The sequence below is a fragment of the Schistocerca americana genome, chromosome 4, assembly GCF_021461395.2.
Source record: "Schistocerca americana isolate TAMUIC-IGC-003095 chromosome 4, iqSchAmer2.1, whole genome shotgun sequence".
NCBI classification, from domain to species: domain Eukaryota; kingdom Metazoa; phylum Arthropoda; class Insecta; order Orthoptera; family Acrididae; genus Schistocerca; species Schistocerca americana.
In genome coordinates, this window is record NC_060122.1 from 149,726,875 (window position 1) to 149,732,402 (window position 5,528).

The 5,528-nt window shown below is 44.8% G+C and overlaps 1 pseudogene; it reads left to right on the plus strand.

The window, feature by feature from the left end:
- Positions 1–712: 712 nt before the first annotated feature.
- On the plus strand, positions 713–830 carry LOC124614445 (annotated as a pseudogene).
- Positions 831–5,528: the final 4,698 nt, after the last annotated feature.

Consider the following 5,528-nt stretch of genomic DNA (forward strand, 5'->3'; position numbering starts at 1 on the left):
TGACAATATAGGTTGGACCCTAGACGATTGGTCAGATGAGTTCCGATTTCAGTCTGATGAGAGCGCCGGCCAAAGTGGCCAAGCGGTTCTAGGCGCTACAGTCTGGAGGCGCGCGACCGCTACGGTCGCAGGTTCGAATCCTGCCTCGGGCATGGATGTGTGTGATGTCCTTAGGCTAGTTAGGTTTAAGTAGTTCTAAGTTCTAGGGGACTTATGACCACAGCAGTTGAGTCCCATAGTGCTCAGAGCCATTTCAACCATTTTTTTTCTGATGAGAGCTGATGGTAGAGCTTGACTGTGACGCAGACCTCACAATGCCACGACCCAAGTTGTCAACAAGGCACTGTGCAACTTCGTGGTGGCTCCATGATGGTGTGGACTGCTTTCATATGGAGTGGTCGGGTCCTTTGATCCAACTGAGCCGATCGTTGACTGGAAATGGTTATGGTCGGATACGCAGAGACCATTTGTAGGTATTAATGACGTTCATGTTCCCAAACAACGATGGAAGTTTTATGGATACCAAAGCGCCATGTCACTGGGCCACAATTGTTCGTGATTGGGATGAAGAACACTCTGATGATGTGGCCACCAAGATCGCCCGACATAAATGTTATCGAACATTTATGGACCATAATCGAGAGATCAGTTCGTACACAAAATCCTGCACCGTCAATACTTTCGCAATTGTGGACGGCTATAGAGGCAGCACGCCAACGGCCCTGCTGCAGTGGTAACACCGGTTCCCGTCAGATCACCGAAGTTACGCGCTGTCGGGCTGGGCTAGCACTTGGATGGGTGACCATCCGGTCTGTCGAGCGCTGTTGGCATACGAGGTGCACTCAGCCCTTGTGAGGCAAGCTGGGAGCTACTTGATTGAGAAGTAGCGGCTCCGGTCTCGGAAACTGACATACGGTCGGGAGAGCGGTGTGCTGACCACATGCCCTTCCATATCCGCATCCACGTGCTGAGGATGACACGGCGGCTGGTCGGTACCGTTGGGCCTTCATGGCCCGTGCGGGAGGAGTTCAGTTTTAGTTTTTTAATGGAGACAGCATGGCTCAGTATTTCTGTGGGGGACTTCCAACGACTTGTTGCACTACGCCGGGCAAAAGGAGGTCCAACACGATATTAGGAGGTATGCTGTGACATTTGTGAGCTCAGCTCACAACACGTATAATGCTCAGGATGATAACATTAGCAAAACCCAGTTGTGCTGGAATGCCACCAATCAGTCACATCTTTTCCTGCTCGTATTCAGGTAGTTCAGGTTCAGTTTGGGTTGTTCATGCACATGGCTTCACTTTCATTGCAGTACTTGGTATAAGGGTTGATCAAAAATTTTCTGTTTGAGGGCGTTGTTACAGCTTATAGTCAACGTAAAGCGACTCCGATGGTGGTATATAAGCACAGGCAAGTAGGAAAGGGATTAGTGGGCATTTGTGTCCCTCCGAAGCGCGTGCAGTAAATACGGAAACGTGAACTACGGCGAGGTTTACCTCCTGAGGAGATCACGAATGTAAAATTAGAGAGATTAGAGCGCGCACGGAGGCTTTCAGACAGTCGTTCTTCCCGCGAACCATACGCGACTGGAACAGGAAAGGGAGGTAATGACAGTGGCACGTAAAGTGCCCTCCGCCACACACCGTTGGGTGGCTTGCGGAGTATAAATGTAGATGTAGATGTAGACGTTACTGCCTAATGCAGGACCAGCGTGCTGCAATTCTTTTCTTGGGTGCCGAAGAACAAACACCGGTAGACATCCATTGAGGAATGAAGAATGTGTATGGGGCAGCATATCTGTCGAAAATCACCGTTGGGTAATGGGGCTGCAAGGGGTCGTGCTTCTTCATGATATTGCACGTCCTCATGTGGCAAATGTCGTAATGCATATGTTATGTCAACTCAAGTGGGAGACACTCGAGTACTGCCCTATAGGTCTAATCTCTCCCGATGCGATTATCACGCCTTAGGTCTCTCAAAGGGGGCCGTGAAGGGTCGGTGATTCTGTCAGACGAGGATGTGCAGAAAGCAGTTACGGAGCTCTTCACGCAGAAGGACCCAGTGTTGTACCGAACAGATATCTTCAACTAGCGCGTCGGTGGAATGATTGCTTCAGTACTCATGGAGGTTTTGCCTGATTGACATAGCGATTCTGGACTGGACGGTCTTGGAACGGAAACTTTTTGATCGCCCTTGTAGATCTAAGCTACCTATTAACACTGACATTTGAGGTTCATTGAAAAGACCGCTTGGGCGGCCTAGGAAGAGATGGGCAGACTAGGTTAATGAAGATCTCAAGAGGAGTAACATGGGACGCAGAGGGAGAAAAGCTATACCAGGATAGACATCGATGGAGGCGCCCCATTTACAAACTTCCTACCAAGTTCACCGGAAGACAATCCTCAAAAATGGTTCAAATGGCTCTAAGCACTATGGGACATAACATCTGAGGTTCCCTAGACTTAGAACTACTTAAACCTAACTAACCTTAGGACATCACACACATCCACGCCGAGGCAGGATTCGAACCTGCAACCGTGGCAGCAGTGCGGTTCCGGATTGAAGCACCAGAACCGCTTACAAGTTAGTCACAGCGGCCGGCAAGACAATCCTGATGATGATGATGATGTCGAACAGTTTTGATCTGAGCCATTAACAATAAGGTTACTGTTGTTGTTACAGATACAAGTATTATATCCATACATCTGCCATTAACAGCATTTCATCAAAGAACGCCATCTATTTTGTAACGAATGGCCTCTTTCAGAGCACCTCCCCACTTTGTATGCAGTCAACAAATTTTTTAAAGTGCAAGTTAAAGTTTGGAAAAAAGGGGAAACTTTCGATTGTCAGCTAGAGGAAGAGATGACATCCATCTGTAACTGACAACTATGTAAGTTACTTTTTGGTTTCTAAGCTTTCACTAGGGTTTTCAAAATTTGTTGGCTGAATGAAAAATGTGAAAGCGATCTCCCAAATTTCCTGCTGCAAGAACTTTCTGCCCGTAATGACAGGAAAATATGGTGAAGGAAGGAAAACAGTAGCTTAATATCCGATCGTCATAAACGGAGCACAAGCCCGGAATGGACGAGGGACGGACAGAAAATCGACCGTGGTCTTTGCTTGAGGCGTCATGTGACGGTCCGCGCGTCTCACCCCGTCGGAATTCGAGTCCTCCCTCGGGCATGGATGTGTGTGTCGTCCTCAGTGTAAGTTAGTAAGTTAGATTAAGTAGTGTGTAAGCTCAGGGACCGATGACCTCAGCAGTTTGGTCTCATAGGACTTACCACAAATTTCCAATTTCTTTCCTTTGCTTGATTCACTTTTCAGTCATTTCGGGATCAATCGTTACGTCTGTAACTAGCATTACGGAACCTTCTGAATGTGAGTCAAATCTATATTACTATGCCACTACCCGGAAACAAGAATACAATATCTGGTGCAGGTTGCCTCTCTAACGGCTTCCAGGTACAAAAAAAAAATTGATTTCCAATATCTCGAGTAATTATTGATCGAATTTCAAAATTTCAAATGTTATCTTGATTTACTCATTTATGTAGAAAGTTTAGCATAATAAGCAAGTATTATAATTAGGAACTATGTGTTTCTCTTGTGGCAGTATAACTGATGGTACGTGAAACCCGTACTTTGTTCACATAGTATTTGAGAACTCCAGCGAGCTCTAACAAAGTTTACATATGATTTCAAACCTTTACGATATTTGCTGAAAGCAGAAAAGTTTATCGGTTATAACATTTTCGCTATTACTACAGTAAAACTTCAGAGCCAAACACGATGCCTTAATTTATTACTTCTCCACTAACGACTGTATTCGCAACACACTTTACAGACAGTAGACAAATATACCACTAAATGTGCCCACAGAATTACATTATTGTCCAGTGAGTCACATAGTTAAGGAGAAATGACGTCACAAATATTGAGATATGTGAAAAATTAGCTTTTGCTTAAATGAAGCGCAAATTAGCTCACTATATTCATCCAGTGTTTCATAATGAGAGCACTTAACGATTTCCAACAAACTTTAAGCTTCATTTCAAACCTATTCTAAACTATTTCTCGCTTACGTGCTTAACGTTACAAAATGGTTCAAATAGCTCTGAGCACTATGGGACTCAACTTCTTAGGTCATCAGTCCCCTACAGCTTAGAACTACTTAAACCTAACTAACCTAAGGACATCACACACATCCATGCCCGAGGCAGGATGCGAACCTGCGACCGTAGCGGTCGCGCGGTTCCAGACTGTAGCGCCTAGAACCGCTCGGCCACTTCGGCCGGTCTTAAAGTTACACATTTGTTCATTTGTAACAATCGGTGGTTTACTGGTAGGATAGAAAACAGTAACGGAACAAGAGACAAGGAACATACGAAGCGCATGTGTGCGGTTTTCTTTCCCTTTCCTCTGCTTCAAAGTAAAAGTCCTGAATGTTCAATATCAAGTGCTCTCATTATCAAACACTGACTGGATATAGACTGCTTCATTTGCGCTCTGTTTTAAGAAAACATAGTTTTATACGCATCTCAATGTTCAAGACGTCACATATCCTGAAATATGTGCAATACAACTGTGGTGTCACCGCAAGACACCACACTTGCTGGGTGGTAGCCTTTAAATCGGCCGCGGTCCGTTAGTATACGTCGGACCCGCGTGTCGTCACTATCAGTGATTGCAGACCGAGCGCCGCCACACGGCAGGTCTAGAGAGACTTCCTAGCACTCGCCCCAATTGTACAACCGACTTTGCTAGCGATGGTTCACTGACAAAATACGCTCCCATTTGCCGAGACGATAGTTCAGCTACGTCATTTGCTACGACCTAGCAAGGCGCCATGTTCAGTTACTATTGATATTGTGAATCATGTACAGTCAAGAGCGACGCTCATCATTAATGGATTAAAGTTAAGTATTCCACCAGCTACGTCCGTTTTTCTAAATTCTAATTTCTTTGTCCTGTTCCAGACCTCACGCCAGCCTGCGTGAGCTAAAACGTGTGGCTTTCGGCTTCCTCTAATAACACGGTGTTGGTTCTCCTGCCAACCCACAACAACAATGACGTAAATTTCTAGCAAAAACGAAATGAATTTTAATTAAATCTTATTTTTGAAACCACCAACCAATGAATCAGCAACTTCTAAAAATGCAGTTTTGATTAATTCACCATCTTTGTATGGTTTCTTATTCTGTGCAATTATTTTTTAAACTCCGAATGGTGCATCAGCTCCTGCTTTATTCTTGTCTGATGGTTTTAAATAAGTTTATTGTCGAACATTAAATTCATTTTAGTACTTTTATCCCTTCTTTCAATGAAACAGAATCCAGTGGGGAAATCTTTTCAACCACTGTGTGAACGGTTTTGAAGACGCGTTCGACGTTCCCTTTCTTCCCTACGGATACACTTGCTTAGGACTGTAAACACAAACACTTGTCCTTTACCTGGGTAAAGAAGAAATCGGTTTTCATTCCGAACGCAAGTCATAAGTTTTTCGTTTTCTGCTTGAACTG